This window comes from Phyllobates terribilis, unplaced genomic scaffold (assembly GCF_046119375.1).
Source record: "Phyllobates terribilis strain yellow unplaced genomic scaffold, ASM4611937v1 Scaffold_7__3_contigs__length_470593459, whole genome shotgun sequence".
NCBI classification, from domain to species: domain Eukaryota; kingdom Metazoa; phylum Chordata; class Amphibia; order Anura; family Dendrobatidae; genus Phyllobates; species Phyllobates terribilis.
The window spans coordinates 331,415,643-331,441,345 of NW_027362767.1; positions in this window are offsets into that span (position 1 = coordinate 331,415,643).

Here is a 25,703-nt window from a genome sequence, read left to right on the forward strand (position 1 = left end):
GGTAGTGTTGAATAACTTGCCTTCTCCAGTAATATTGGGTTTGCCCTGGTTAAAATTTCACAATCCTGTACTGGATTGGTCTACCAGTGAAATTAAATCCTGGAGCCATAAATGTTATGACAAGTGTTGTAACGGGCGTATTGCAGCTTTGGATAGGGGAGAATTGCCTGTTCCTATTCAGGATTTTTGGAGAGTTTTTTCTGAGAAAGAATCGCAGGTTTTGCCTCCCCATAGAGACTATGATTGTTCTATTGAATTGTCCCTGGAGCGACTCTTCCTAAAAGTCGTTTATTTAACCTTACTATTCCTGAGAGGAAGGCTTTGGAGGAATACATACAGACAAGTTTGGCCGCCGGTCACATTAGGCCCTCTAAGTCTCCTGTGGCGGTTGGATTTTTTTTTGTAAAAAAAAAGGACGGCGGTTTACGTCCTTGTCTGGATTTTCGTGAGATTAACAAAATTACGGTACGCAATCCTTACCCACTGCCATTGATTCCTGATCTGTTTAACCAGTTATTGGGGGCCAAGTGGTTCTCTAAAATTGACCTTAAGGGGGCATACAATCTGTTGCGCATGAAGGAGGGTGATGAATGGAAGACTGCTTTTAACACTCCTGTGGGTCATTTTGAGAATCTGGTTATGCCTTTTGGTCTTACTAATGCTCCTGCATTTTTTCAGAATCTGATTAATGACATCCTTAGACCTTTGATCGGTAAAAATGTGGTTGTGTATTTGGATGACATTTTGATTTATTCGCCAGATCTGGAGTCTCATTGGCGGAGCGTGCGTGAGGTATTACAGTTATTAATGGACAATTCGCTTTTTGCTAAGCTGAAGAAATGTGAGTTCGCTGTACAGAGAATTAGTTTTTTGGGCTACATTATCTCCAGCAAAGGTTTTGAGATGGATCCGGTTAAGGTTCAGGCTGTGCAGGAATGGCCTAGGCCTATTGGTTTGAAATCGATACAGAGGTTTTTGGGTTTCGCCAATTACTATAGAAAATTCATAAAAAATTTTTCTAGTATTGTCAAACCTCTGACTGATCTCACCAGGAAAGGTGCTGATGCGGTTCAGTGGTCTTCTGAGGCCATTGAAGCTTTTGTGTATCTCAAGGAGAGGTTCACCTCTGCTCCCATCCTTATGCAGCCTGATGTTACTAGGCCGTTTTTGGTTGAGGTTGATGCTTCCTCTGTGGGGGTTGGCGCAGTATTGTCTCAGGATAACGGGGATGGATTACATCCCTGTGCATTTTTTTCAAAAAAATTTTCGGAGACTGAATTGAATTACGATATTGGTAATCGGGAATTATTGGCTATTAAACTCGCATTTGAACACTGGCGCCACTTCTTGGAAGGTGCGGAATTTCCCGTTCAGGTTCTTACGGATCATAAAAATCTGATATATCTTGACGCTGCCAAGCGCCTGAATGCCCGTCAGGCTAGGTGGGCACTGTTTTTCTCGCGGTTTAATTTCTCCGTTACTTACATCCCTGGTACTAAGAATGTTAAGGCGGATGCCTTGTCTCGCAGTTTTTCTCCCATAGTCGGTGCTGAGAAAGAGGAAAACATTTTACAAGAAGGTGTTGTGATAGCTGCTTTAGACTCCGTTTTGGAAGATGAGATTCTTAAAGCTCAGGAGAATGCCCCATCTAACACTCCTCATGGGAGGTTGTTTGTGCCTGGGACCTTTAGGAGAGATTTGTTTGTTGAGTGTCACGAATCTCGGTTGGCAGGTCATCCCGGAATCTCTGAGACCAAGAGACTGGTGGGTCGCAGTTTTTGGTGGCCTGGATGGCAGAAGGAAGTCATTAAGTGGGTGCGCCAATGTACTATATGTGCTAGATCTAAGTCCTCACATACTCCTGCTGCGGGGTTGCTTTGTCCTTTGGAGGTCCCCAGTGCTCCTTGGACACATTTGGCTATGGACTTTATAACTGACCTTCCCCCCTCTGAGGGTTTTACTGTCATCTGGGTGGTCGTGGACCGTTTTAGCAAGATGTGTCACTTGGTTCCCTTCGTCAAACTGCCCTGCGCTAAAACTCTCGCTAAGGCCTTTGTCAAGGAAATTGTCAGACTTCATGGCGTTCCTACTGACATTGTTTCTGATAGGGGTCCTCAGTTCGTGGCTCGTTTTTGGCGTGCCTTTTGTGACAGGTTGGGAATTCATTTTTCGTTTTCGTCCGGATATCATCCTGAATCTAATGGCCAGACAGAAAGGAAAAACCAGGATGTTGAGCAGTTCTTGCGTTGTTTTGTGGCAGACAATCAAGAGGGGTGGTCTGAGTTTCTGCCACTTGCCGAATTTGCTCTGAACAATCATACATCTTCTTCTGCTGGTTGTTCGCCTTTTTTTTGTTGTTCTGGGAGACATCCGTCGTTTGGGTCGTTCTCCAAGTTGGGATCTGCCGTGCCTGAGGAGGAGAATTTTTCCGGTGATTTGGAAAGAGTTTGGACGGATGTGCGTGGTAATCTTCAGGAGGCCAACAGAAAATCTAAAGACTACTTTGATAGGAAACGACAGGAGGTTTTGTTCGCTGTTGGTGACATGGTTTGGTTGTCCTCTAGGAATCTGCGGTTGAGTATTCCTTCTAAGAAATTGGGTCCCAAGTTTGTAGGGCCCTTTAAGGTGCTTCAGGTTGTCAACCAATCTGCTGTTAGGTTGGAGGTTCCTACCTCCTGGAGAATTAATCCGGTCTTTCATGTCTCTCTGTTAAAAAAAGCTGTTGTGTCGGATGGTGACGCCTCTGCCTCTGTTCCTCCGGTGGTGGAGGACGGGGAATATGAAATTTCTCGCATCCTTGACTCTAGACGGTATAGAGGTAGTTTGCAGTATCTTGTGGCCTGGAAAGGTTTCGGACCCGAGGATAACTCTTGGGTGAGGTCAGATGATGTTTCCGCGTCCAGACTTATCAGAGCGTTTCACAGGAGATTTCCTGATAAGCCTGGTCCTAGGGGATCCGGAGGATCCTCTTAGAAGGGGGGGTACTGTTAGAACCTTGCTGTTAGGTTTTTTTTTCCTTTGCTGGTCACATGACCTTGTTGGCCTATTTAATCCTGCTCCGCCCTTCTGGCTTTGCTGGACTTCATTGTATATCTACTTTCTAGCTAGCCTGTGCTCTGTATCTAACTCTGTTAGTTTGCTTGGTCTACGGACCTCTATGTTCTATCTATTTTGTTTGTTCGTCTTTCTGCTACTATTTCTGTTAGGAGGTGTCCCATATTCCTCCCAGTCCTTAGTACTTGTAGGGATTCCCTCCCCAAATCTATAGGTCTCCGTACAGACTAGATTAGGACTTTAGCAGGTCTGATCGCAGGATCAGGTTCCCTGTTACATCGTAGGGATTCAGCTGAGTCTTATAGTAGGGACAGATCTCCTCTCTTTCCTTAGCTTTGGTAGCAGAACATAACAGCTGCAGTTAAAAAGCTTTTATAAGGGTTGAGCTTGGCGGTCCGCCACAAGGCGTGCTACCGCCAGTCCCAGCCCCTTTGCCTTGGGGCGCCTCCCCGAAGCTCTTGACTGAGTGTCCCAGGGGCCCAAAGCGTTTCCTTTGAAAAAATCAAGTGTCCAAAGCACAGGTGGTGTAGCTTGCTTAACAGCTGGGCTACTCCGCTGACTAGCAGACACTGCTACTAGGTCCAAAGTATTGCCTGGTCTAGATGCAGTTAAAAATTTGGAATTAGATCTACAGGCGGTGTAGCTTGCTTAACAGCTGGGATACTCCGCTGACTAGCAGACACTGCTACTAGGTCCAAAGTATTGCCTGGACTACAAGCAGTTAAAAATTGTTATTAGATACAAAGGCAGTGTAGCTTGCTTCGGATGGGCTACTCTGCTGACTACAAGACACTGTTACTAGCCCAAAAGGATTTCCTGGGTTAGATGCAGTAAAAAAATGTTATTAGATACACAGGTGGTGTAGCTTGCTTCAGATGGGCTACTCCTCTGACTACGAGACACTGCTATTAGCCCAAAATGATTGGCTGTGTTAGATGCAGTAAAAAATTGTTATTAGATACACAGGCGGTGTAGCTTGCTTCACAGCTGGGCTACTACGCTGACTAGCAGACACTGAAGCTTTGGAGCAGACCTCTGATTCCCAGGCTATAGTATGAGTAAACAGCTCTGCAGACTCAACCATCTGTGTTACCCCTAGCCATAGTGTATGTAGTTTCTTATGGTTAAAAGGGGAGGGGAGCGACCCAACCCACCTGGAATTGATGATGCCAACGTCATGTAAAACACAGCAAGGGGACTCCAAAAAGAGTCTCCATTTTTTCCAAAAATTGTGGCTCAGACACCACTTAAGTGGCATCAATTGCCCCAGAGTTGCTTAAAATGGTTGGTGAGGTGATTTTCCAAAGTCCTCAAGCTTTTAGTCTCCCCAGGATGACACAGGGGTAGAAAAGTCATTGCGGATCCATGATTTGTTCATCTTTATGGACGTGAGTCTGTCTACATTCTCAGTGGACAGCCGCGTGCACTTATCTGTCAGCACACCACCAGCATACGTTCAGAGAGAATGCTGGCTGCGGGGCACGACAAGATCTCCAAGGCGTGAGTGGCCAGCTCATGCCATTTTTCCAGATTGGAAGCCCAAAATGAGCAAGGATCCAGTGACACAGTCATGGCTTCGATGTTCACTTGGAGATACTCCTGTACCATCCTCTCTAGCCGTTGACTATGTGTCAGACTTCTTGTCTCCTGTGGCCTTGCAAAGGATGGTCTAAAAAATTGGTGAAACGATTCCACAAAAAAGCTGTTACCAGCAGATACGGTGTTACTGTTACAGTTTGAGTGATGAAGACTCGACAGTCCCACGGTTGGCAAGTTAGAACTGTGAGATTCACTACGTGTACCACTGGTGTTTTGTGGAAAAGCACATATAAGATTCTGTAACAGCCTCTGCTGATACTCCTGCATGCGTGAATCCCTTTCTATGGCAGGAATTATTTCGTCAAATTTTCTTTTGTACCAGGGATCTAAGAGTGTGGCAACCAAGTAGTCGGGATTACTTCGAATTCTGACAATCCAAGGGTCATGTTGCAGGTAGTGCAGCAAGAAGGCACTCATGTGTCTTGCGCATCCAGGAGGACCAAGTCCTTGTTGTGTTGGTAGCGAGGTAAGAATCATGCTTCCTTCCTCTGCCCTCTCCCCCCAACCTCGCACAAGAGAAATGTGATCAAGGTCTCCCTCATCTGATGAGTCTTCCATGCCCATCGCCAGTTCGTCCTCCACTTCTTCCTCTGCTCCTGCACCTTCCTCAACAGTTTGGCTGCTACCATGCGCCCTCGTTAATCCCTCTCCTCCACCCTCCCATGCATGCCGCCTTGGTGCTGCCGACCGTCTGGACCTTGGAGATGTTATCCCTTCCGCATACGACTCCTCCTGTGCTTCCTCCCCCTCCTCTTGTCCCACCACCTGACTCCGAATACTGTTTAAAGTGTGCTCCAGCATGTAAATGACCGGATTAGTCATGCTGATAATGGCATCGTCAGCACTAAACATCTTCGTCGCCATTTCAAAACTGTGCAGAAGGGTGCATAGGTCCCTGATCTGAGACCACTCCTGCAGCGTGATTTGCCCCACCGTTGGCCCAGGCTATACGTCATAACATATTGCACAAGGGCTTGTCGGTGCTGCCACAGTCGCTGCAACATGTGCAGAGTTGAATTCCATCGTGTCGGCACATCTCATTTCAGCCGGTGAACTGGCAGGCCCAATGACTTATGTAGAGATGTAAGTCGTTGAGCAGCGTGATGCGAACGGCGGAAGTGAGCCAACAGCGACTGTGCCCTCCGCAGAAGGCCATCTAGTCCGGGATAGTGGTCTAAAAATTGCTGGACAACCAGGTTCAACATGTGAGCCATACAAGGCAAGTGTGCGACATTGCCCCGGCGAAGGGCCGCACCCTGGTTTGTAGCATTGTCGCACATGGCCTTCCCTGGCTGCAGGGTCAGTGGAGACAACCATTCATGAAACTCAGTGTCCAGAGCTGACCACAACTCCTCAGCTGTGTGACTCACATTTCCCAGACATTTCAAAGTAAACACCGCCTGATGCCGTTGAGCCCTGCTGCCAGCATAGTAAGGAGGTGTGCAGGATTCCTTCTGCGCAGTTAGAACGTGGGTGGCATTACCAGACAGGCTTTGGGTGCAGGTGGAGGACCGAGAGGAGGTTGAGGAGGCAGAAGCAGTGGAGGAACTTCTGTTGAGGGAGGGCAGTAATGACCCTTCACGGTTGACCAAGTGAGCTAGGGCTAGGGTTGGGACCGCATGAAGCTGTGCTGTGTATGCTATTGACGTGCCCCCTGGGCCATGGGGTACTCAGCAGCCGGGCCTCTGGTTGCCGGTATGGGGGTTATCACGGTGGCTGGCCCGGTCCGTGACCCAGGGCGGTCAGTAAAAGGTGGGATAGATATGGGGGATTTGGATAATTCATGACGCCACCTGTGGAATGCGGCTAAGGGGTGCCGCCGCTGCAGAGCAGTCCTCTGGAGCTGGTGTTGCGGCAGCAGGGATGGTGTGGCTCTCCACAGGTAGAGCTAGCTCCAGGGCAGCTTGGGGTGTAATGGATGGTGGTGCAGGGGAGATATGGCAGGACGGTCCCGGAGGAAAGACGGACAGTCACATGGGGGTAAGCTTCAGTACCTTTACTGGTGATGCTACAGGCACGGTCCAGAGTACTCCAGGTGAAGGGCACACTTTTGGACTCTCCCCAATGAGCGGGTATAGGGCCTCCTGATCTGTGGCTTTACTTATTAAGCTTCTGACCTGCCTGGAACTAGGCCTAGCTTGGTTACTGTCTCTCTCTGCACCTGCTGACCTGGTGGTAGGGCCTTCTCTTTGGAGATCACTCTCCCTGGACGCTTGTACCTCCGTGACTACTAGCCCTGGTACTGTAGTCAGCGTTTGGTGAACCTGGGACCTGTAGTCCTCCAGGGGTTCCGGTGGTTCCTACTGGGTGTAAAGGGTCCCTGTAGGCGCGGACCCGGTGTCCGGTATATAACTCGGGGTGAGCCTGGTATGCTCCTCTGCCCCCTCACTACTTCTTCCTTCTTCTCTCTGCCTTCAGCCCACTCAAGGCCCTCATTAGGCCTTCACACGTGCTGCAGGCCTTGGCTCACCTAAGCACAGCAGCCAGCTTGCTGCCTCTTCACTGCTCTCTGAGCATCAGCACGCTCTCTGCTCAACTCTGAGCTGTGTTCCTCTCTGTCTCGGAACACTGACTGACAACTCACTGAGCTGCCAGGCTCCACCCTCCCTATATATGTCCCTAACGGGCTCCCTCTGGTGGTCTGAGGTGGTAGAGTGGAGGTGTGTGAATGTGTGAGGGCCTCTTGTGGAGAAGTCCATCCATGCACCCTTCTGGGTTCTGTGGCACCAATGCGCAGCAGGGCGCCACATTCCCCCCTAGTAAAGCTCAGTACTCCTGGACTGAAGCATTTTTTCAAAAACAGGTTAACAATAACAACTTTTCTTCCCTTTATGGGAGGCACTTTGCTTGAACGTTACAGGTAACAAAACGTAATAAATAATAAGTATATGTACAATAGTTAGAGTTTTTGAGCAATTGTCAGTGAGTCCCCTAACAGGGTGTCCTTTTCACTGCAAAGTACAAGGGAGCTTGAGGGACCTGTCCGTAAACCCTCCAAGTAGGCCCTGGGCGTGGCTGCAGGGCATAAGTGATCCAGAGTGGGACCACGTCTTCCGCCACACCAAACAGGTTTTGTTCAGTGGTTACCTAAAAGGGGGACTCCAGGGAATTATGGACAAATAAACAGTTTTTGGGCTGCATTCAGTCCTTTATATATACCCTTACGGGTAACTAAATGCAACAAGAAAAGTGTCCATGTCACCTAAATTGTCCATTGTAAGGCAAAAATACGTCAATACATACATGAAAATTACACAAGAATAACATACCCCAAGGGGCAACTATTTATACTATCAGAGTTTCTCTTCCTACTCTCTGTATCTGACAGGGGTCTGACCTTGCGTGCTACGTGTTGACCTACGTAGTACTGGGATGCGTGTGGTACTGGTGTTTGTACTACCTCCCATTCTGTCAGTTCTAGGTGTGGAGGGACTGCAAGACTGCCTTAACCTCTCTACGGGACTGGCAAGTGTACCATTGGCTGGGCCTTCTTGCTCTGCTCCAACTGGGGATCCTTCTTCCGGGGATTCTTCCTGAGCAGTCTCTTCTGGGGCACCTACAGGTTCTACTTGCTGTGGAGGGTCTGCTGGCTGTTGGTAGAAGTGTAGCACAGGTATTATTACCGCTCCACCTATTTGGGGCCAATCTGCCGGGTAATCTCCTAATTCTGTATGTATTACTGCTTCTTTAGGCTCCTCCGGTATGATGAGAGGCACTTCTTCCTGGGGCTTTAGCGGTCCTGGACACAACTTCAGATGGTCTCTAGATACCGTTGCAGTCGTTCTTCCTCCGTCCTTGGTAATTAAACAGGTCTTCCTGTTATCAAATCTTGAATTTAACACAGTGTAGGGTTCCCTCTCCCACTGGTCATCAAGTTTGTGGTTTCTTCTTTTTCTCTTTAGCACAACTTCTCCAGGTGAAAAGGGTTCTGCTGGTGCACTCTTGTTGTACTGTGCTTCCTGCTTGTCTCTTAACCTATTCAGACTGTCTTCGACACAGGCTTGTACTCTCCTGTACTGTTCCTGTCGCGTCGTCTCCCAGCCTTCAGTGGACATATCTGCTTTGGGTTCTACTACAACAAGCTCCAGGTAAATGGGCAACTTTCTGGGTCTGGCTCGCATAAGATATGCTGGAGTACAATTGGTGGAACTCACAGGTATGTGGTTGTACAGATCTACCAGGTCAGGTAGCTTGTCTGGCCACTGGTTTCTTTCTTCTAGCGGTAAGGTCTTCAACAGGTCGATGATGATGTTATTCATCTTTTCACATAACCCATTGGTTTGGGTATGGTACGGTGTAGTCCGGATCTTCTTACACCCGTACATATGACAGAACTCCTTGAACAATTCGGCTTCAAAGGCAGGGCATTGATCCGTCAGCACCTTATCCGGGTATCCATGGGGCCTGCAGAAGTAGGCTTGAAACGTCCTTGCTGCAGTTTCTGTCGTCAGATCCTTGACGGGGGCTACCACCAGGAACCGAGAGTAGTGATCCACCATGGTCAGGGCATAAGAGTAGCCTGGCCTGCTGGGTGACAGCTTGACGTGATCCAGGGCGACGATCTCCAGGGGCTGGGTTGTCTTAATGAACTGCAAAGGTGCTTTCTGGCTGCTGTAGTCTTTTCTTCTGAGGCTACAGGGTCCACAGTCCCAGCACCACCTCTCTATGGAGCTCCGCATTCCAACCCAATAAAACCGATTCTTCAGGAGGGTCTCTAGCTTCTTCCAGGCAAAGTGCCCCGCTTGATCGTGGTAGGCCTCCAACACCATCTGGATGTCTGTCCTAGGCACTACGATCTGCCATACCATCTCATGGGTCCTCGGGTTGACGTAACTTCGGCACAGCTTCTCCCTATAGATGAACAGCCGGCTTCTCTCATTCCATAGTTGTTTGGCTTGTGGAGACATGTCCTTCTCCAGGGAGGAACCTTCCTGGGTTATCAGTTCTTTGATACGGCTGACAACCGGGTCGCTGTCCTGGGTCTCCCTCCAACTGTGGTGAGGTAAAGCGTTTAGTGTCTTACCACGATACTTCCTGGAGGTGCGCTGCTCGTGGACCATCCCATTTCTATTGAAGGCAGGTAGCTCAATCTCCTCCAGGTCATCCACTTCTTCTTCAGTATCCGACTGGTGCGGCATCCTGGACAGGGCATCGGCGTTGGCATTCTTACGGCTTGTCCGGTACTTAATGGTGAACTGGTAGTTTGACAGCCGAGCCATCCATCGTTGTTCCATGGCTCCTAACTTGGCTGTTTCCAGATGAGTCAAGGGGTTAATATCAGTGTAGGCAGTGAACTTACTGGAGGCTAGGTAGTGCTTGAACCGCTCGGTGATGGCCCAGACCAGGGCCAGGAACTCCAACTTGAAGCTGCTATAGTTCTCTGGGTTCCTCTCGGTCGGGCGGAGCTTCCTGCTTGCATAGGCGATCACCTTCTCTCGGCCATTCTGCTTCTGACTTAACACAGCTCCTAATCCATCATTGCACGCATCAGTGTACAGCAGGAATGGTTGGCTGTAGTCAGGGTAGGCTAGGATCTCTTTGCCGGTCAGGATCTCCTTCATCACCACAAAGGATTCAGCTTGCTCCTTACCCCACTGGAACGGGAGGTATCTGCCTCTCCCGGGCTGTCCTACGAGGAGATCTTGCAAAGGCGCCGCTTTCTTGGTGTAGTCCTTCACAAACCTCCGGTAATACCCGACTAGTTCCAGGAACTGACGTACCTCCTTGAGGCTCTTCGGCTCCGGCCATTTCTGGATAGCAGTGACCTTCTCTGGGTCCGGTGCTACTCCTTCTGGACAGACGATGTGCCCAGGTACTGTACCTTTCGCTTGAGCAGGTGGCACTTGGAGGGCTTCAGCTTCATCCCATACCGGGACAGCGACTCAAATACCTCTGCCAGGTGCTTCAAATGGTCCTCGTACGTTTTGGAGTACACTATCACGTCATCCAGGTATAGCAGTACAGTCTCGAAGTTGCGGTGTCCCAGGCAGCACTCCATCAATCTCTGGAACGTTCTGGGGACGTTGCAGAGTCCAAACGGCAAACTGTTGAACTCGCAGAGTCCCATCGGGGTAGTAAAGGCCGTCTTCTCCCGATCCTCCTCAGCAACAGCTACTTGCCAGTACCCACTAGTGAGGTCAAGGGTGGAGAAGTAATTTGCAGACTTTAATGCAGTCAAGGATTCCTCTATATGGGGCAAAGGGTATGCATCTTTGTGTGTTATGCGATTTACTTCTCTGTAATCTACACACATTCTCATACTTCCATCCTTTTTCCTGACTAGGACCAGGGGAGCTGCCCAGGGGCTACAGCTATCTCTTATTACCCCTGCCTTCCTCATGTCATGCAACATTTCCTTTGCTTTCTGGTAGTGTGCTGGTGGGATTGGCCTGTAACGCTCTTTGATGGGTGGATGGTCACCTGTGGGTATATAGTGTTGTACCCCTTTAATCCTCCCGAAATCAAGTGGGTGTTTACTGAATACCCACTCGTATTCCTGAACCACCCGGTGTACACCCTGTTTCTGATGGGCAGGAGTGGTGTCTGTCCCAACACGGAGCTGTTGACACCAATCCTCCACCTGGGTTCCCGGATCATTATCCTCCACTTCGTCTGGTGAGGTTAAGGACTCCGCAGTGTGTATGGAGTTGTTATTTACTGTGTACAGTCTGGCAACAGTGGCATAGCGTGGTAATCTAACCTCGTCCTCCCCATAGTTTAGGAGGCGTACGGGCACCCTCCCATTGTGTACATCCACTACCCCTCTGGCAGTCAAGAGTGTAGGTCTATGCTCCAAGCTAAGGGGCTCTACTACCACCTGGTAGCTCCGTCCTTTGAGACCTATTGCTGCTCTACACCAAATCAGCATCTCACTCATCGGGGGGATCACAATGGGTATCGGGTCTGTCACCCGTACATTACCAATTTCACCACCTGTTAGCTTTACCTGTTGCTGGTACATAAGGGCTCGGATCTCTTTCTGGAGCACCTTCCTCTGCCCTGGTTTGGCAGTGTCGGCCATCTGTTGGAGCAAAAACAACACCTCTCCCAAACAGTTACCGACAATATTTGTGCCAAGTACCATGTACAAGTCTGTATCATCAGGATTAGTCTCTACTACAATTAGTCCCTGGTCCTTCAGTTCCACTCTTCCCACCTTTACTGCCACATCCTTAACCCCAACTAGGTTAAGGGGAAGGCCATTGGAGGCATACACGGAAAGGTTTGGAGCTGGCGGGTGAAGTTCATCTATGGACCAGAACCTTTTGTAGAGGACATCAGGCATGATGGTTACCTGAGATCCTGTGTCCAGCAGGGCAAGTGTCACGATGCCGTCCAGCACAATGGACAGGAAAGGTCTTCCTCCCACAAACCGGCAGTACCAGTTTGATGGGCCTGGTTGGTCTACTCCTGGTTGTCGGTCCTCGGCCCCAGGGTTTTCTCGTTTAAAGGACAGTTCCGCACTGTGTGGCCTGCCTTCTGGCAGCGGTAGCAGATGAATTCTCCTGGAGGGTGACGTTGGTCGTTGGTCCTCCCACGGGGTGGCGTTGTCCTCCTCCGGGGCGGTGTTGTCCTCCTACGGGGTGGCGTTGTCCTCCTTCTTCTTCTCATCCAGGGGACATCCTCAGGGCTGTTGGCGAGTAGTATCCTTCCTTCCGGCTCGGGCTCCTCCTGTAGCTGCAGGGTGCTCAGGACAGTGGCCAGGGTTTTACTTAACTGGCGCACTTCAGAGCGTAGACTGTCCAGCTCGCTAGGAGGCACTGTTTGAATCTTTGTTTCAGCCGTTAATGAAGGAGCAGTGGGTGCTGCAGGCACTGGGGTGGCCCCACCCTGGTAACGCTGGATAGTAGTATCTGATGTTTCCAGGGGTTGCAGCCCCTTTATAGCCATGTCCTTAAGGGTGTGAAAGGTGGCATCTGGATGATCTAGGGTCCACCACCGTACAGTTCTGCTCTCTTCCTGGGACCTCAACCCCCGAATGAACTGTTCCGTCAGCATTTTATTTTCATTCAGTATGCTGGCTGGACTAACCTGTTTCAGGGCCCGCAGGGCTTCTTGTAAGCGCCAGGCGTAGTCCCGGACACTGTCCTCAGGTTTCTGGACACAGTGGTAGAACCTCATCCAGAGATCTGTTTCAGTGCAGTTTTCAAACACAGTTTGCAGTCTCTTAAAGATGATGGATACCGATTCCTGGTCTGCGGCTGGCCAGGTTTCAACTTCCCGCTCTGCGGCACCAGTCAATTGTCCCAACACGACAGCAGCTCTCTGTTTGCCAGTCAAAGAATACATATCTAGCACGCCGCATATTCTTCTCTTGAATCCGGACAGGGTGTCTGGTTTCCCGTTATGCTGGGGGAGCCACTTCGCTCCAGGGACATACGGCAGGGCCATAGGTAATAACGGGGTCACGACCCCTGCTGGTGGAGCGGCCTGGGCAGTGCCGGGTGCAGGTTGGGCATCAGGAGCATTAATCGGTGCTCCGGCGGCTTGCTCTTCGTCGGCCATTGTTGCTTTCCCCTAGTGAACCGGAGCCTACCTTCTTTACTTTCTTTACCAGGTAGGCCGCAGCTCCGCAGGCGACGGTCTTCTTCCAGGACCTTGCGTCGCTCGCGTCTGACGTCAGAGCGTCCTCTGGGCTCCTTCCAGGACCTGACGCTTCCTGGTTCGACGTCAGGGGCGGGGCGTCTCTTAGGCTTTAGCAATTACGCCTCCCAGGTTCCCGCGGTTACGCCCCTCTTCTTCCCACGCTGCAGCGCGATAATGGCGGCGATCCTCACCGCAGTTTAACACACAGTTCAGTTCAATAAAGGCTCACAGTACCCGGTGGCAACGGGCCCGAAATCCTGTTCGTGACGCCAAGGCTGACGCGCCCCCTGGGCTGTGGGGTACTCAGCAGGCGGGCCTCTGGTTGCCGGTATGGGGGTTATCACAGTGGCTGGCCCGGTCCGTGACCCAGGGCGGTCAGTAAAAGGAGGAATAGATATGGGGATTTGGACAATTCGTGACGCCACCTGAGGAATGCGGCTAAGGGGTGCTGCCGCTGCAAAGCAGTCCTCTGGAGCTGGTGTTACGGCAGCAGGGATGGTGTGGCTCTCCACAGGTAGAGCTAGCTTCAGGGCAGCATGGGGTGTAATGGATGGTGGTGCAGGGGAGAGACGGCAAGACGGTCCCGGAGGAAAGATGGACACTCACTTGGGGGGTGAGCTTCAGTACCTTTACTGGTGATGCTACAGGCACGGTCCAGGGTACTCCAGGTGAAGGGCACACTTTTGGACTCTCCCCAGTGAGCGGATATAGGGCCTCCTGATCTGTTGCTTTACTTGTTAAGCTTCTGACCTGCCTGGAGCTAGGCCTAGCTTGGTTACTGTCTCTCTCTGCACCTGCTGACCTGGTGGTAGGGCCTTCTTTTTGGAGATCACTCTCCCTGGACGCTGGGACCTCTGTGACTCCTAGCCCTGGTACTGTAGTCAGCGTTTGGTGAACCTGGGACCTGTAGTCCTCCAGGGGTTCCGGTGGTTCCTACTGGGTGTAAAGGGTTCCTGTAGGCGCGGGATCCGCTGTCCGGTATATAACTCGGGGTGAGCCTGGTATGCTCCTCTGCCCCCTCACTACTTCTTCCTTCTCCTCTCTGCCTTCAGCCCACTCAAGGCCCTCACTAGGCCTTCACACGTGCTGTAGGCCTTGGCTCGGCTAAGCACAGCAGCATGCTCGCTGCGTCTTCACTGCTCTCTGAGCGACAGCACGCTCTCTGCTCAACTCTGAGCTGTGTTCCTCTCTGTCTCTGAATGCTGACTGAGATCTCACTGAGCTGCCTAGCTCCACCCTCCCTATATATGTCCCTAACGGGCTCCCTCTGGTGGTCTGAGGTGGTAGGGTGGAGGTGTGTAATTGTGTGAGGGCCTCTTGTGGAGAAGTCCATGCATGCACCCTTCTGGGTTCTGTGGCACCAATGCGCAGCAGGGCACCACACTATGGTGTTCTGAATTGTTTATGTAAGCAGATGTTGTGAACTGGGTACATCCAGGGGATCATATCTTGGTCCCACCGCATGTATAACATACTGACATGATAGCTGTCCGGCTCTTGTAGCCATCACCTCTCCTTCTCTTAATGGACCGTGGTCATGGATGTGATCGTTGGATGCAGTTTGTATTGCAGGTCCCCCAAGATGACATATTTCTGCATCTAGCCCCCCCCCCCATGCTGTAGTCTTGCATTTGCTGCATTTATAATGATCCCTACTTGCTGCTGCGGTATACTCCCCATGCCTATTCTCAGTATAGTGGAAAATTCCGAAGGACCATTCAGTAAAACAGACGCCACCTCCTGGTACTCGTGTCCATGTTCTATTTCCCCAGTTCGGGAGAGGGTGAATAGGGTAGAATTCGGAGGATCCTGGGTCTCCCCGAAAGGAGTGTGGACCAAGGCGGGGGCAATGGTTTATAATACCCACTGTCAGCGTTAAGTAATGGGAAGGCAGGTGCTGCTGCACCGGATCTGCGTGCTCCACAATTATAGCACGTCTCACGCCATCCCGGTTTAGTGGCCCAACACACATTACAAAGCCAGCCATCTGGGTTATATGGTGATGGCTGGCCACCAGTGGGAAGTGCAGGGTATTTAATCTCCTTAGGTATAAATTGCTCAGTTTCCGGATTCAGGGGCTGGGGTACGGCTACATTTGTGGGGGTAGGGGATGCTTCTTTAGGGGCTTCAGATTCGGTTTGTGGACGCATAAGTCGGGAAGGGGAACCTACATCCTCCTCTATCTTGTCCCCATCAACTTCATTTTGTAGCACAAAACAGCCAGTCTTCGTTACAGTGCTAGATAATTTTCCCTTCTTGACATAAAGATAAGTGAAATAACTAGGCTTCATCTCCTCCTCTATTTCAACATATCCTTCATCACAAATCTCATGTGCAACTCTCCTAAACTTCTCAGTGTCTTCCAACAATCCACAGTCAACTAGTCTACCCCTTTTCTGTCGGATTCCTTCGTCCCACAATGTAGGCTGAAGTCTCCCCTCCACGGGAAAGTTTAACACCTTAAACACTTTCAGTGCATTCTTAAATGACCTTTTCCCCTCTCAACTGACCATGATAGTCATCACATCCTCTCCCTCCTGCGGGGGAGACACTTTCTTTCTGTTCCACGGAAACATTAATTAATCACTGCACTGTTGCCTTTCGACTGACAAAGATCCTTGATTTGTGCACAGTACGAGTCCGACCGGCCTCAGCTGCTGTTCCACTGACTTCACCCCTCCCGTCAGGGGAGTCACGTACGGCTCTAGGTGAAAGGAGGAGAGCTCTCATCCGCAGCTCCCCGGACACTAGATATAGTTACAGTGGTGGCCAAAAGTATTGGCACCCCTGCAATTCTGTCAGATAATACTCAGTTTCTTCCTGAAAATGATTGCAATCACAAATTCTTTGGTATTATTATCTTCATTTAATTTGTCTTCAATGAAAAAACACAAAAAGAATTGTCCTAAAGCCAAATTGGATACAATTCCACACCAAACCTAAAAAGGGGGTGGACAAAAGTATTGGCACTGTTTGAAAAATCATGTGATGCTTCCCTAATTCGTGTAATTAACAGCACCTGTAACTTACCTGTGGCACCTAACAGGTGTTGGCAATAACTAAATCACACTTGCAGCCAGTTAACATGGATTAAAGTTGACTCAACCTCTGTCCTGTGTCCTTGTGTGAACCACATTGAGCATGGAGAAAAGAAAGAAGACCAAAGAACTGTCTGAGGACTTGAGAAACCAAATTGTGAGGAAGCATGAGCAATCTCAAGGCTACAAGTCCATCTCCAAAGACTTAAATGTTCCTGTGTCTTCCGTGCGCAGTGTCATCAAGAAGTTTAAAGCCCATGGCACTGTGGCTCACCTCCCTAGATGTGGACGGAAGAGAAAAATTGACGAGAGATTTCAATGCAAGATTGTGCGGATGGTGGATAAAGAACCTCGACTATCATCCAAACAAGTTCAAGCTGCCCTGCAGTCAGAGGGTACAACAGTGTCAACCCGTACTATCCGTCGGCGTCTGAATGAAAAGGGACTGTATGGTAGGATACCCAGGAAGACCCCACTTCTTACCCCAAGACATAAAAAAGCCAGGCTGGAGTTTGCCAAAACTTACCTGAGAAAGCCTAAAACGCTTTGGAAGAATGTTTTCTGGTCAGATGAGACAAAAGTAGAGCTTTTTGGGAAAAAGCATCAACATAGAGTGTACAGGAAAAAAAAAGAGGCATTCAAAGATAAGAACATGGTCCCTACAGTCAAACATGGCGGAGGTTCCCTGATGTTTTGGGGTTGCTTTGCTGCTTCTGGCACTGGAATGCTTGACCTTGTGCATGGCATTATGAAGTCTGAAGACTACCAACAAATTTTGCAGCATAATGTAGGGCCCAGTGTGAGAAAGCTGGGTCTCCCTCAGAGGTCATGGGTCTTCCAGCAGGACAATGACCCAAAACACACTTCCAAAAGTACTATAAAATGGTTTGAGAGAAAGCACTGGAGACTTCTAAGGTGGCCAGCAATGAGTCCAGACCTGAATCCCATAGAACACCTGTGGAGAGATCTCAAAATGGCAGTTTGGAGAAGGCACCCTTCAAATATCAGGGATCTGGAGCAGTTTGCCAAAGAAGAATGGTCTACAATTCCAGCAGAGCATTGTAAGAAACTCATTGATGGTTGCCGGAAGCGGTTGTTCGCAGTTATTTTGGCTAAAGGTTGTGCAACCAAGTATTAGGCTGAGGGTGCCAATACTTTTGTCTGGCCCATTTTTGGAGTTTTGTGTGAAATGATCAATGATTTGATTTTTGCTTCATTCTCTTTTGTGTTTTTTCCATGCAAGCAAATTAAATGAAGATAATAATACCAAAGAATTTGTGATTGCAATCATTTTCAGGAAGAAACTGAGTATTATCTGACAGAATTGCAGGGGTGCTAATACTTTTGGCCACCACTGTATATCTGTGTGCGTGTCCTACCCAATCTTTGATCACCTGCCGCGACTGAACCTAACAGTGATCAGTCTCCTAAGGATCTTTGTCAGAAGTTAAGGAAGATTCATACAATTTTCACTTGTCAATCCGATGTGGTATTGTTTTAAAAGTTATCAATATCAGACCCCTAATGGGACTACATCCCTATAGTCTCACCTCTGACTATATCCAACCAGGACGTCCGGAGATACTGCAAACATCCACGTACCACATGGAAACCACGCCAAACGGTCAGTATCACTAGTAAAGAACTCGTGCACTTACCGTGGCTTTTGTGGGGGATGATCAGTCCCAATTCCAGTGGGGGAGGCCAAAAGCAAGTCTCTCTTTGTGGACGTCCAGGGGTGGTGGGGCATCCCTGGTTAGGGATCCGAGTCACGGCACCAAGCTGTTGAGGGAAGGCAGTAATGACCCTTCATGGTTGACCAAGTGAGTGTCAAATTATGTTACAAGGTTGATTGCGCAATCCAACAGAAAACCAGATGGAGGCAAAGCTCTGTATGGGAGCATTCGAGAATCTCTAACCCCGTTTATTTCTACTTAGCATTTTATATTGTTTTGAGTATATCAATAGTCAATCACCTACACCCATACTACAAACTTGAACCAATGTTAGTATAATTATTACGGAAATACACATATGGTCATATTATCGTTAGTTCGGTGTACGATGGAAAGTTACATGGTTATACATCCCGGCTCAGACTAGCTAGATAACAGGAGCAGGGTGTCTCATAGAATGTTCTTGAGAGAAAAGATTAGTGTGGGAAAGTTGCATGTGAATCAAGAGGAAAGAAGGAAAGAAAGCATGTTATGCAAAGAGTATAATAACATGATTTTGAAGCAAGCAGACAAAATGGAGTTGCCATAGCATGAATATCAATATGTCCTTTAAACTTCGAGATAAAGAGGATTGATGCACAACTCGTGGGGACGGCAAGACTTGGACAGCAGCCCCTTGTCCTGCTGTCACCATAGTTACCCAGTGCACAGTCAGCGACATGTAACGCCCCTGTCCATGCCTACTCGTCCAAGTGTCTGTGGTGAAATGCACCCTGTCGCACACAGAGTTTCTCAAGGAAGCGGTGATGTTGTGTGCGACATACGGGTGTAGCGCAGGCTCAGCTTTCTTTGAGAAGTAGTGGCGACTGGGCATCTGGTACTGGGGCACTGCGACTTACATAAGGTCTCGAAAATCCTCTGTGTCCACCAGGCGGAAAGGCAGCATTTCTGTAGCCAAGAGCTTGCAGATGGTGAAATTCAACCTCTTAGCTTTGTCATGGCTAGGAGAAAATGGTCTTTTACTTGTCCACATCTGAGGGACCGAGGGCTGGCTGTTGTTCTTAGACCGGGTTGAGTAGGGTGTCCCCGGCAAACTGCCGGTCTGTGAGGAAGATGCAGGCGGACATGTTTTGTTGCCTTAATCCAAAGGTGGTGCTCTCGATGTCGGAGAGCGCTCAACACCAGCAGGTGTTTCCACTTCCAAATGAACTGACGACCTGCCAATCACACTGGCTGTTGCGGGTAAAGAGGTGGCAAGTCTGTGTCCAAAAACATGTGTGACTGCTGTGCCCCCTGTCACAGAGGATCAAGAGGCCGCGGATGCACAAGATGGGGCAGACAGTGGTTGGCCCGGCCCGCTAGGCCGCATTGTAGCACAGTGAGCTTCCCACAGCAACTTATGCTTCATATCCATGTGACGGTTCATGCATGAAGTACTCAAACTATGGACTTTTTGGCCTCTACTTAGCTTTTGGTGACAAATGTTACAGAAAACATGAGTTGGGTCATCCTTTGGGATCTCAAAAAATGCCCAGGCTATGCAAGGCTTAGAGACCATGCGACCTGAAGAGCCACCACGACTTGTGGTCAGAGGCAGAGTTGTGGTTGAGGATGCAGTTGTTGACGTGCTTCCAGTACTCCGTCTCTGTCCAGGAAGGCGCAACCTAACCTCGTCGTCACTAGCATCCTCCTCCACCTCCTCTGCTGACCTCATCGACTGACTGACTGTGGGTTGACAGTAAGTGGGATTTCCAACCTCATCATCATCACCCTGTGTGTTCTCACACCCGTCGTCCTCAGAGCCAACCTCTTCCTGCCCTGACCGAAAAGTTAAGTTGTCGCTCCAATCAGGTATCTGAGTCTCATCATCGTGTTCCTCATTGTCTCCACCAACAGGTGTTACAGTTTGGGAACGAGAGTCTACATTATGCTCAGAACCTTCTTCATCTGGGCCTGGATCCGACTCAAACATTCTGGGCATCAGTGCAGATCATTTCCTCATCTGGATTCACAGAAGCTCTGGAGCAGACCTCTGATTCCCAGGCTATAGTATGACTAAACAGCTCTGCAGACTCAACCATCTGTGTTACCCCATACTCAGACGGGCAGCTGGAGACTTGGGAGCTCTGAGGAAGCAAGTGAGATTGGGGTGACACCTCTGAGGACTGGAGTATTTGTGATGTTGAAGTTGAGGTGGAGGAGAGCCCACTTGAAGGAGCACTTGATATCTGTTGAAGCACCTGCTGTTTTTGGCCTCATCTGGAATTTGTAGCGATGGACGTGTCAGTAAGAAAGGGATCATATCACATTGTCCACGAAAAGAAGTAGACATCTTAGTTTGGCTGGAAGATGGTCTTTCTTCTGCAGATGTTACTGTTGCTTTATCATCTACCTCATGGACACAACCTTTTTTACCATTTCCAAGACGCCTATTCCCCTTTCCACCAGCAGCAGGCCTTTTGCCACTCATTTTGCTGGTTAACTAATTGGCAACTCTGTAGTTGTTTGCACAAAAAACGATGGATGGAAACCGAGCAGAGCTGAGTGGCCAAACTGTGGTACTAGCCCAAAAGGATTGGCTGGGTTAGATACAGTAAAACAATTTTATTAGATACACAGGCAGTGTAGCTTGCTTCACAGCTGGGCTACTACAATGACTACGAGACACTGCTACTAGGCCCAAAAGGGTTTCCTGGGTTAGATGCAGTAAAAAATTAGAATGAGATACACAGGCGGTGTAGCTTCTTTCACAGGTGGGCTACTCCGCTGACTACGAGACACTGCAACTATGCCCAAAAGGATTTCCTGGGTTAGATGCAGTAAAAAATTGTTATTAGATACACAGGTGGTGCAGCTTGCTTCAGATGGGCTACTCCACTGACTACCAGACAGTGCTACTAGGCCGAAAAGGATTTCCTGGGTTAGATGCAGTAAAAAATTAGAATTAGATACACTGGCAGTGTAGCTTCCTTCACAGGTGGGCTACTCTGCTGACTACCAGACACTGCTACTAGGCCCAAAAAGATTTCCTGGGTTAGATGCAGCAAAAAATTAGAAATAGATACACAGGCGGTGTAGCTTCCTTCACAGGTGGGCTACTCCGCTGACTAACAGACACTGCTACTATGCCCAAAAGGATTTACTGGGTTAGATGCAGTAAAAAATTGTTATTAGATACACAGGTGGTGTAGCTTGCTTCAGATGGGCTACTCCACTGACTACCAGACACTGCTACTAGGCTCAAAAGGATCTCCTGGGTTAGATGCAGCAAAAAATTAGAATTAGATACTCAGGCGGTGTAGCTTCCTTCACAGGTGGGCTACTCCGCTGACTACCAGACACTGCTACTAGGCCCAAAAGGATCTCCTGGGTTAGATGCAGCAAAAAATTAGAATTAGATACTCAGGCGGTGTAGCTTCCTTCACAGGTGGGCTACTCCGCTGACTACCAGACACTGCTACTAGGCCCAAAATGATTTCCTGGGTTAGATGCAGTAAAAAAATAGAATTAGATACACAGGCTGTGTAACTTCCTTCACAGGTGGGCTACTCCGCTGACTACCAGACACTGCTACTATGCCCAAAAGGATTTACTGGGTTAGATGCTGTAAAAAATTGTTATAAGATACACAGGTGGTGTAGCTTGCTTCAGATGGGCTACTCCACTGACTACCAGACACTGCTACAGGCCCAAAAGGATTGGATGGCTTAGATGCAGTAAAAAATTGGTATTAGATACACAGGTGGTGTAGCTTGCAACCCAGATAGGCTACTCCAATGACTAACAGACACTGCTACAGGCCCAAAAGGATTGGGTGAGCTACATTTCGCCAAATGCTGTGAAAAACACTTGCACAGCACTGGCACAGACCTTCCTGGCAAAAAGTTCTAGGAACTGCTGTAACCTAGCCCTCAAAAGAGCTGCAATTAGAACTAGTCCCTACTCCCTAAACCTATCTCTCTATGTAACTGGAAATTTGCTCGCAATTCACACAGTTATACTGTATAGCGCCCACAGCAGCAGCGGTGCCGTCTAAAACTCAGCTGCAGCAGTGAGAAAATGGTGGCGATGGGGAAAATGGCTGGGTCTTATAGGGCAAGGACATGTGACATACACAGCCAATGACACATGCCCTTGCTTGTGTGAAAAAAAAAGCACTTTGCTGCGTGTGTGCGCTGCTGATAGGCTGACAGACTGCACCACCCCACTGTAAATGCGGGAAAGAAAAAAAAATGGAGATCGGCATTATTTCTGCAGAGATCCATCCCCTGCCCCTCCCTCCACCCACTTTACACTGAAACTGTCTATTAACATTGATTAACAGTATTATTTTGAAAAAATCCAGTTACGCTTTTGGTGCACGAACAGTTATCCAACATAATCTTGAACAGCCAAATTTTTTGCAAATCGTTCGAGTTCGTCGAACGACTCAAACACCGCCCAAAACAGCTCGAATTTGAGATTGGCAAACAGTTCGAGTCGAACACCGCTCATCTCTACCTATCAGTATGACTTTAGAGTGTAAGAGGAAACTGGAGAACCAGGAGGAAACCCATGCAAACACAGGGAGAACATACAAACTCCTTGCAGATGTTGTCTTTGGTGGGATTTGAATCCAGGTCCAAAGAGCTGCAAAGCAATAGTGCTAGCCACTGAGCCACCATGCTGCTAATATTATAACAGTCTGCAGAAAAAAAAATTAGTGTGTCAACTATATTGAATAGTGAGCGACAGTGTTTAAAAAAAGGCAGAAACAGTTCAGAAATTAGTTCAGAGAAAAATCCAACTATAGATAAGAGGGAAAGCACATGTAGACAAAGTGAATGAAAGCTGTACTGATATATGAAAGTAAGTGAAGACTGCAGTACCCCTGATTCACAGAGACCTCAAATATAGAGAAACAATCCCACAAGAGAAAAATCTGATAACAAGCTGGATGGTTCCTCTCCAATTGAGCTTACAGGACACCGTGTTAGTAGTTTCCATAAATAACTTCAAGTTTGGATTCATCTGACCACATGACAGTTTTCAATTTTGCCTCAGTCCATTTTAAATTAGCTTTGGCCAGAGAAGGCAGCAGCATTACTGGACTGTGTTGATATTTGGCTTCTTTGTGCATTGCATGGAAAACTTTGTTCACAGGCAATGATTTCGGGAATTTGCATGACTGAATTATGAATGCTTTTAATGCAGTGCCACCTGAGGGCCAATAGATCATGAACATCAAATATTGGCCATTGGCCTTGTCCCTTGTGCGCATGGATTAATCCTGAATCTATGAATCTTTTGATGAAATACGGTATACTATAAATTATGGGATATTCAATGTCTTTGCAGTTTTCCCTTGAGAGACATTTTTTCTGAAATTGTTCCACACTATTTAGACAGTTGATCACAGATTGGTGACCTCTGACCATCTTTGCTTTTGAGAGACTCTGCCTCTCTAACATGCTCTTTTTATACATATTATTGTGACTTGGCCGAAAATTGTCTCTACAGCTGTTATTCCTTAGTATCAATTATTTTCCTATCCTTTTGTTATCCTTGTCCCAACTTTTTGAGATGTGTTGCTGCAATGAACTTCTAAATTAGTTAATTTTTTTTCAAATGAAACGCATAAATACTGTACATAATTTTCACTTTTTGGTCTGTGTTCCATGTTCTGTTGTGATTAGCCCCTTTAAAGCCCAAGACGTACTAATACGTACCTCCACCCTGGGACTTAATAGCCAGGTACGGAATAGTACGCGATCACCGCCGGGTGTCAGCTGATTGTCACAGCTGACACCCGGTGCTATGTGCAGGGAGCGGTCCTGCACCGCTCCCGACACATTAACCCCCTCAATGCTGCGGTCGAAGTCGATCACAGCACTGCGGTGGCAAGGGGAGGTGATCGTGATACTCACCTCTCCTGCCGGGATCCAACGCTGTCTGCCACGGCTTCTCGGATGTTGCCATGATGACCCGATGTCGTCATGACAACATTGGGGTCACCAGACAGCAGGAACATACTTTGGTCATGCGCAGTACATGACCAAAGTATCTTCTGCATCTGCAGCGCTGACAGCTTGTATAGCACAGGGATGGTGCTCCATCCCTATGCTATACAGGCAATCAGAATTAAAAAAAAAGTGAAAGTCCCATAGTGGGACAAAGAATAAAAGTGTTAAAAAATAAAAAAAAAATTGTAAAAATCTAAAAAAAAAAAAAAATCCACCAAAAATAAAAATATAATGTACCCATCAATAAATATTATTATGAAAAAAACAAACAAACAATAAAAGTACACATATTTGGTGTCGCCGCGTCCGGAACGACCTGACCTATAAAACTGTCCCACTAGTTAACCCCTTTAGTCAACACTGTTTATAAAAAAAAAAATAAAAAGCGAAGCAAAAAACAATGCTTTATCATCATACTGTTATGTTCTGCTACCAGAGCTAAGGAAAGAGAGGAGATCTGTCCCTACGATAGAACTCAGCTTTATCCCTACGATGTAACAGGGGACCTGATCCTGCGATCAGACCTGCTAAAGTCCTAAGCTAGTCTGTACGGAGACCTATAGATGTGGGGAAGGAATCCCTACAAGTACTAAGGACTGGGAGGAAAATGGGACACCTCCTAACAGAAATAGTAGCAGACAGACAAACAAACAAAATATATAGAACACTGAGGTCCGTAGACCAAGCAAACTAACAGAGTTAGATACAGAGCACAGGCTAGCTAGAAAGTAGTTATACAATGAAGTCCAGCAAAGCCAGAAGGGCGGAGCAGGATTAAATAGGCCAACAAGGTCATGTGACCAGCAAAGGAAAAAACCTAAGAGCAAGGTTCTAACAGTACCCCCCCTTCTAAGAGGATCTTCCGGATCCCCTAGGACCAGGCTTATCAGGAAATCTCCTGTGAAACTCTCTGATAAGTCTGGACGCGGAAACATCATCTGACCTCACCCAAGAGTTATCCTCGGGTCCGAAACCTTTCCAGGCCACAAGATACTGCAAACTACCTCTATACCATCTAGAGTTAAGGATGCGAGAAATTTCATATTCCCCGTCCTCCACCACCGGAGGAACAGAGGCAGAGGCGTCACCATCTGACACAACAGCTTTTTTTAACAGAGAGACATGAAATACCGGATTAATTCTCCAGGAGGTAGGAACCTCCAACCTAACAGCAGATTGGTTGACAACCTGAAGCACCTTAAAGGGCCCTACAAACTTGGGACCCAATTTCTTAGAAGGAATCCTCAACCGCAGATTCCTAGAGGACAACCAAACCATGTCACCAACAGCGAACAAAACCTCCTGTCGTTTCCTATCAAAGTAGTCTTTAGATTTTCTGTTGGCCTCCTGAAGATTACCACGCACATCCGTCCAAACTCTCTCCAAATCACCGGAAAAATTCTCCTCCTCAGGCACGGCAGATCCCAACTTGGAGAACGACCCAAACGACGGATGTCTCCCAGAACAACAAAAAAAAGGCGAACAACCAGCAGAAGAAGATGTATGATTGTTCAGAGCAAATTCAGCAAGTGGCAGAAACTCAGACCACCCCTCTTGATTGTCTGCCACAAAACAACGCAAGAACTGCTCAACATCCTGGTTTTTCCTTTCTGTCTGGCCATTAGATTCAGGATGATATCCGGACGAGAACGATAAATGAACTCCCAACCTGTCACAAAAGGCACGCCAAAAACGAGCCACGAACTGAGGACCCCTATCAGAAACAATGTCAGTAAGAACGCCATGAA